Source organism: Meriones unguiculatus, chromosome 4 (assembly GCF_030254825.1).
Source record: "Meriones unguiculatus strain TT.TT164.6M chromosome 4, Bangor_MerUng_6.1, whole genome shotgun sequence".
In the NCBI taxonomy this organism is placed as follows: Eukaryota; Metazoa; Chordata; class Mammalia; order Rodentia; family Muridae; genus Meriones; species Meriones unguiculatus.
The window spans coordinates 30973368-30982236 of NC_083352.1; the positions used below are offsets into that span (position 1 = coordinate 30973368).

At 39.2% G+C, this 8869-nt stretch overlaps 1 pseudogene; it reads left to right on the top strand.

The window, feature by feature from the left end:
• The first annotated feature begins 3932 nt into the window (after positions 1 to 3932).
• On the top strand, positions 3933 to 4179 carry LOC110542178 (small ribosomal subunit protein eS27-like; annotated as a pseudogene).
• The last annotated feature ends 4690 nt before the right edge of the window (positions 4180 to 8869 follow it).

Consider the following 8869-nt stretch of genomic DNA (forward strand, 5'->3'; position numbering starts at 1 on the left):
AGTTGAAAAATGATGTGCCCCTTTGTGGGTGGAAGACTAGGACCAAGCATTTTTCTGACTTGTTGGCTGATGAAAGGAAGAATGAGGTCTCCTCAGGAAATATTGAGGTGGAGGTAGTCTGAGAGGATGCTTTATTTTGGGTGGCCTGATTGAAGTTCTAGCTATTCACTTAAAAGCCGCTGTGACAAATGAGACACTTGCCAGACACTGAGCCTATTCATTCCAGCTCTCAGACTGTGATGGTCTCCAAATCTCCTGGAGAAGTCTTCCTGTTCATTTTCTGAGTACTTTCTACTTCATGATAAATGTTTCTAAGATAATATTAAAGGCAAGTTTCCTGTATTATTCTTTTTTGCCTTGATATAATCTGTATCCATTTTACTTTAATCTCTTTATCAGCTCAGATATTTTATATGTGCTTATTTATGCCAGGTACATTTTTATTTTGAAAATTGGATTTTTATTTTGAAAATAATAGGATTTTAATGATGTATACGATACTTAGTTTTACAGAACTTTAGAACTATAGTTAAACCTATTATGAATGCTACATATAGAAAATGAAGTTTAAGGAGTTTGCATGGTGACAGAATTTTATAGAGAATAAGGGCCATTCTCTGTTTTGAAGCAATAAAAAGAAAGGGACAATTGGAAGGGGATAGATGGGATGATCAGAAGGGACTTAGGCCAAGGTAAAACGCAATGGTATGTCATACAAAGTTTAAAATGGTGAAACATTGTTCAACGTCCAGACGTGGGAACACGTGCAGGCATTAGAATGAGAAGAATAGAACAGGAGGGATTGAGAAGCAGGTGTAACAGGAACCCTATCCTATATTTTTGTCCTAGATAACAGGAGGTTGGCTTCAATTGATTACAAATGTGGAATATTATTTTAAAAAATACATAGGGAAGTTAATGGGCAATTAAAAATATATGTATATGTATATGTATATGTATATGTATATGTATATGTATATGTATATGTATATGTATATGTATCATCTTCATTCTAACAAAGGGGTAATGGGGCACTGATTTCATGAAAAATTTTATTTTATGGTACCCAATAAAATGGATCAAAAATAGCTCTGTAAGAATTGAATCAATATGAAAATACAGATGATGATGATAATAATAATAATAACACAACTCAAACAAGAAATTAAGACAAAAGACCCAAAGGAACCACAATAAATGTGACTATTTGAGCCTCTTCCCATGACCAGATTCTGACTGGCTAGAAATGTAAATTCCTGAGTTTGACCCCTTAGTGATCTGTACAGTCACTCTGTAATCACAGAGAAGGTCCACCTCATTAACAATCTTTGAAGCTTCTCTTCACAGTTGACAGAAGCTACCACAGAAAACTACAACTGGACAAAATGCAGAGATCAAGTGGTTCATGCAGCGCTCAGGCCCAAAGGATGTATCTATATCATAGCTTTGGCATCTATGGCTCAGGACATATATATAATCAAATTAAAGAAGGCTATTAATTTGAGAGAAGACATGGGTGGAACCAGAATGAGGAAATGGAAATGAATAAGTAACATAATTATACTTTAATTAAAATGTATAAAAATAAAAAAATAGGCATAGTATGGGTTCTAAACAAATTACATGATTGAAAGTCTCAGATGATATGGTGTTTATCAGTCAATGTCACATTGTTTCTTAGAATGCAAGAGGCCTTCTGTTTATTACTTTGGTACTATTCATGCCAATAAAAGAAATTAATATAACAACTTGTCTTGTCAGTTTATTCAAATGTGAGAAAAACATCATTGAGTCAACATAAATCCTTTAAATTAGTAGCAAAAATCTTTATTTCTGTGTGCTGGTCTATCCTCTACTCACACAACTGAAATTTTCCACATTTTTCAACAAATGTGTTTCTCAGATTGATAATATAATAACAAAAGGTTAATTTTTTCATTAGAAATGTATTTATTTATTTATTTTCATATTTACTGTCCTACAATTATCTAGAATTGATCTCTGTCCTCCAAGTAGCAGTTTAGGAATCAGAAAGCCCCAAAGCCACCCCACCACCTCCACCACACTCACACACTTCTTATTTTCTTTGTTTCTTTCTTTCTTAAAATTTATTCGCTCTGTATCCTCACTGCAGCCCCCCGCCCTTGTCTCCTCCTATTCCCACCCAACCTCCTTCATTTCCCCCTATGTCCCTCCCCTAGTCCACTGGTAGGGGAGGGCCTCCTCCCATTCTATCTGACTGTAGTCTATCAGATCTCATCAGTCCTTGGCTGCATCATTTATCTCTGTGGCCTGACAAGACTGCACCCCCCAGGAAGAGGTGATCACAGAGCTAGCCACTGAATTCCTGCCAGAGAAAAGTCCTTACTAGGGAACCCACTTGGAAACTGAGCAGCTAATGCACTTCATCTGAGCAGGGGTCTAGGTCCTCTCCATGCTTGGTCCTTGATTGGAATATTGGTCTCTGCAGGCCCTCCTGGGCCCAGGTTTTGGGCTCTTAGATGACTCAGTGTATCACCCTTAACAATAAGTACTTCTTGGAACTGCTGAGGCTGAGACTAGGGTGAACTAGGTCATGCCTTGACCAGATGCCTTACTTAAGCCTGTCTCTTCATCTGTTAAACCTAAAGTGCTTTATTAAGCACTGCAGTTCATTCTAGTGGGTCTCATACTAGGCTTCAAGTTTAAGGTATAGACTTAATCCTCTCCATTTCTTCATGCTGGGTGTCTTGGAGTCTAGTGATGGAGTTTTGTGTTTGAATGGGTTTCAATTTGGCTCAGAGAATAGGAATTCATGCTGAAAGAGCCATTTCTCTAGTTTCCCATCATACACATTTTAGTAGAGGTAATGTTTGAAAGAAGCCACCCAGAAAGCTTTAAATACACATTTTATGTATCTGTGTAAATGCGTTACAAAGAAAAAGGAAAGACATATATATACATATATATATATATATATATGAGGCACAACATAAAGCTGCTGAAATTTGGGGATCAGGGGAAGACAATGGCAGCATGGGAAATGTGTAACAGATCCTATGCATTCATTCTGCCCCAGCCCTGTCCTTTGTTCTCTGTCTCATAAGGAGGAGCTGAGGATCCCTGATGATTGCAAACATGATTATAATAAAAGTTAGTGTTAAAATGCTCAATTCCTATCCAGAAAGGCAAAGAGGATGGACTTCAGAAGACGGAGAAAAGAGGGAACAAGTCAGGAGCCTGACACAGATGACCTCTGAAAGGCTCTGCCCTGCATACTTTCAATGCAGATGCTGAGACTTATGGACAACCTTTAGGCAGAGTGCAGGGAATCTTAGGAAAGAAGTGGGAAACAGTAAGATCTGGAGAGGACAGGAACTCCACAAGGAGAGCAACAGAACCAAAATATCTGAGAACAGGGATCTTTCCTGAGACTGATACTCCAACCAAGGACCATGCATGGAGATAACCTAAGACTCCTGCACAGATGTAGCCCATGGCAGTTCAATATCCAAGTGGGTTCCATTGTAATAGGAACAGGGACTGCCTCTGACATGAACTGATTGGCCTGCTCTTTAATTACCTCCACCTGAGGGGGAAGCAGCATTACCAGGCCACAGAAGAAGACAGTGCAGCCACTCCTGATGAGACCTAATTGACTAGGATCAGAAGGAAGGAAAAGAAGACCTCCCTTATCAGTGGACTTGGGGAGAGACATGCATGCAGAGGGTAGAGGAAGGGAGAAGGGAGAGAACCACAGGGGAGATACAAAATGAATAAAGTGTAATTAATAAAGAATTAAAAAAGGGAAAAAAGTCAGTGCTTTTAAACTTAAAGGAAAAAAAAAACCCAAACAAACAAATTTGAGATTCTCTCTGAGAATTGTGTCTGAGAGCACTTGTAAGAAGCCAGCCTGCAGTCCTTTCTGGAGGGAACGACCTCTTTACGAGAACATGAGTCTTGCAAAGTATCTCCTTCATCTCTCTCCAGAAGAGGAAAAGAGGAAACACAAGAAAAAGCACCTGGTGCAAAGCCCCTATTCCTACTTTATGGATGTGAAATGCCCAGGATGCTACAAAATCACCACGGTCCTTAACAATGGTAATACTGTGCTTTGGCTGCTCTGCTGTTCTCTGTCAGCCTGCAGGCAGAAAAGCAGGGCTGACAGAAGGTTGCTCCTTCAGGAGGAAGCTGAACTGAAAGCACCTGATTGAAGATGAGTGGGAGCCATCCCAATAAATTCATTCTGTATATAAAAAAAAATGAAGCTAGGCTGCAGTAAGCACCTTGTGTTTGTAACTTTAGCTTTCATAATAACCATACAAAGCAGTTTTCACAAATGATTTGACAAAGTAAAAATTGACTTTAAGTCACTTAGACCTTAAGTGATTTAACAAGACAAATGCACTATCAGTATTGTATCATTTTCCAAAGCTACATATTTCTAGAGATAGTGTGTAGGATGTCACCTATGTTTCAATAAGCAAATATGTTTAGCCACCTCGTTTGGGCGAGAATATATTGTTGTGTATGTTAGTTAAGTGTGACAGTTAAAATTGTCAACATGGGAGATCCAACGTGGCAGAGACCAGCGTGCACTATATATGAGAAGCAGAGGATCTGAAACCCCGAAATTGGTGAGTAGAGAGGCAGCTGAAACCAGAACATTGGCATTGAGGCTTCCTTGGCCAGAGGCGACAATACATGAACTGAGACCATTTAGATCCAGTTCACTCACGGACTTCTCTGGTGACTGAGCATAGCCAACATTCCCCTTGTTGGACTTCCTACCTCCTTGGCTGAGCTGGTCCACAGTACCTGAGGTTCATAGTCCCCTTGTCTGGGGACTAAGACAGCAGAGGTGGGTCTCCTAGCTCCTCAGTGGAGACTACCACCTGTACCAGCCTTCCCGGTCCCAGGTCCATGAACACCTGTATGGCCCCACAGGGCCTCAGAGCCAGTGACTTTGCCAGCTGCTCAGTCTCTCAATGATGGGCAGCTAGCGTTACAGGACACCCAGTTCCACCACACCCATTGGGAACCCTTATCTGTGGACTGCTGTAGGGGCTCCTCAGGACTTCCCAGCAGGCATCTGAACCTGCCTCCCAGTTCTGCTGCTGTGGCTGGATTTCCAGTGGACTGTTTTAACAGACTAAGTTCTGTAGCTGCAGCACCACTGAGCTGACTATACCTGCATTTGTCCCAGCAGGTCCAAATCTGAGAGTAGAGAACAGGAGGAACCCCTGTGCCTTCTTATTAGACCTGATAGAGAGTGAATGTGCCTTCAAGTGAGTGCCTGCAGAACCCCAGATCCAGGGTCCCTTTATGCTAGACATTGGATCTCTCCCAACCACATACTCACTGTGGGCAACATAGGGATTCTTGAAACCATCCTCAACATTGAAGCTCCTGTTCTGTGGGTGTACCAGTCAAGTGCAGGCAAATAACTCCTGGAGCCAGACAGAACTGAATACCAAATAGGATAGTATGAGAGGCCTGTAGGCCACTGAGGTAAACAAAGAATCTGTGCATACGCACTATGCCTGCAAACAGTGCCTGCAACCCCACCCCTTCCTGAACCTACCCCAACCACCCATCTGCCTCACATTCCAGGCATGTACACTCTCTATCACCATGTCCATCAAGGCACACTTCCATGAACACAACATATTTGCTTGTGCCTATATGACCTTCCTCTCTTAGTTACAGCTGAAATACCAACACACACTCTCAAACCAGTGGACCTCTTTCATCTTCCTGAAGAATACTCCAGACACCAGAAAAAGATGGACCCAGTCTGAAGTACAGACTCCAGGAACAAACAGTGAAGGTTACAGAGACATAAGAACATATCCAACAAAAATCAGGACATCGTGGCTCCACCAGCAACCCCCAAAATAAATGGATATTTCAATTAATTGATAACACAGGAAAATGATTTTAAAGCTATGCTTATACAGTTATTAGAGGCACATAAAGAGGAAACAAACAAATCTCTCAGAGAAATAGCAACACAAATGGAGACAAATAAAGAAGAAATGAAGAAAGCTCTCAAAGAAATACAGGCAAATATAGCCAAACAAATAGAGGCACAATTAGTTGCAAATAGAGAGGAAATGAACAAAAAATAAATAAAGGCATCATAGACAATAATCCACATTCAAACAGATGAAAACTATGCAAGAAATGAAAACAGAACTAGAATCAATAAAGAAAACACAGAGAAAACCTGGGAGATGGAGAACTTAGAGAAAAGATCAGGAACCATAAAGGTAAGCATCACCAATAGAATACAAGAGATGGAAGAGAGAATCTCAGATGTTGAAGATACACTTGCTGAAACTGATACTTCTTTCAAAGAACAAGTAAAAATGGAAAAGTTTAAAACACAAAACATCCAAGAAATCAAGGACGCCATAAAAATATGAAATCTAAGAATAGGAATAGATGAAAAAGAAGATTCCAGGCTCCAAGTTCCAGATAATATTTTCAAGAAAATCATAGAAGAAAATTTTCTGAACTTAAAGAAAGAGATATCCATAAACATACATGAGGTCTACAGAACACCAAATAGACTAGACAAGAAAAGGAAATGCTCACATCACATCATAGTCAAAACACTAAATCTACAAAACAAAGAAAAAATATTAAAAGCAGCAAGGGAAAAAGGCCAAGTAACAAATAAGGGTAGACCTATCAGAATTGCACTGGACTTTTCAAAAGAAAATGAAATCCAGAAGGGCCTGGGCAGATGTCATGCAAACTTTAAAGGACCACAGATGCCAACCCATATTAATATACCCAACAAAGCTTTCAATCAACATAGATGGAGAAAATAAAATATTCCATGACAAAACTAAATTTAAACAACATCTGCCTAGCAACCCAGCCCTACAGAAAGCTCTAGAAGGAAAATCCAATCCAACGAAACAAGTACACTCAAGAAAACACAGGATATAGATAACTTCACAACAAAAAAAATAAAATAAAACAAGCATTGAAACACAGCAACCCCACCAACTCCACAATAAAAGGAACTAACATTCATTGTTCACTAATATCTATCAACATCAGTGGACTTCACTCTCCAATCAAAAGACTCAGACTAACAGAATGGTTGTAGAAACAGGATCCAGAATTTTGCTGCATTCAAGAAATACATCTCTTTAACAAAGATAAACACTACCTCTGAATAAAGGGCTGGAAAAATGAATTTCAAGTAAATGGACCCAGAAAAAAAGCTGGCGTAGCTATCCTAATATCTAATAAAATAGACTTTCAACCAAAATTAATCAAAAAAGATGAGGAGGGACACTACATTCTCATCAAAGGAAAAATCCACCAGGAGGATATCACAGTTCTGAACATCTATGCTGAAAATACAAGATGGCCTACATTTGTAAATTAAACTTTATTAAAGCTGAAATCACATATTGATCCTGACACCTTAATAGTGGGAGATTTCAACACTCCACTCCCACCAAGGGACAGATCATCTAGACAGAAGCTAAATAGGGAAATAAAGGCACTTACAGAAGTCTTAAATCAAACTGACTTAATAGATGTCTATAGAACTTTTCGTCCAAATTCTTCTTTTTAGCACCTCATGGAACCTTCTCCAGAACAGAACACATAGTTTGTCACAAAGCAAGCCTCAGTAGATACAAGAAGATTGAAATAATACCTTGTATTTTTTCTGACCACCATGGACTAAAGCTGGACTTCAACAACAATAGATATAGCAAAATACCTACACGCACATGGAAACTGAACAACTCCCTACTCAATGACAGCTGGTTAGGGAAGGAATAAAGAAAGAAATTAAAGACATTTTAGAATTCAATGAAAATGAAGGCACAACATACCCAAACTTATGGGACACATTGAAAGCAGTGCTAAGAGGAAAATTCATAGCACTAAGTGACTTCAAGAAGAAATTTGAAACATCTCATAGAAGCAACTTAATGGCCCACCTGAAAGTGCTAGAAAAAAAAAGAAAAGAGCCAGACACAATCAAGAGGAGCAGATGGTTGGAAATAATCAAACTCAGGGCTAAAAGCAATAAATTGGAATCAAATAAAACTGTTCAAAGAATCATTAAAACCAAGACCTGGTTCTTTGAGAAAATCAACAAGATAGACAAACTCTTAGCATTCATTCATCTTCTTCCTTGTGGATGTAATGATGACTCTACCAATGAACAATGAGCCCAAGCAAAACCTTGCTTCCTTAGTTTGGTTTTAACAGGCACATTGTTGCGGAAGAAGACAGAAAATCTTGTATGTTACATTAAAGTAATTCACTTTAATATGTTAATAGTGTAGTTCAATGAGAATCAAAATACTACACTTAACTTATTTTACATAGTTAATTTCTAAGAAGAGAGGATTTGGGTACAGTAGAAAAGACAAAGTACGTTTTAGAGAAGTTTATAATTAAGATGGTGTGTGTGTGTGTGTGTGTGTGTGTGTGTGTTGGACAGCTATTTCTGGACATGGGCCTGCCCTGGGGTATAATTGATATACTCAGTAACAATCCATTGGAGAAAATTGATTTTCCCTCTCTCAGCAAGTATTAGGGCCAAAGAGATTCTTGGTTAGAGATGAGACTTTGCGCTCAATTCCTTTCCTCTTTGCTGGGGTTTTGGTACACTTTGAACATATGCAGTCCTTGTGAATGCTGTCACAGTCTCTGTTAATTCATACATGTGTTGGTTTAGTTCTGTCTGTAATGCACTGACTCTTGGGAGTATCCATCATCTTTGGCCATTAAAATCTTTCTGAAGGACCCTGGGTAAGATGATCATTCCTCACTCAGAAAGTCAAATGGGATGGACATTGGAAGAAGGAGAAAACAGGAAATAGTGCAGGGCCTATTGAAAGACTCTACC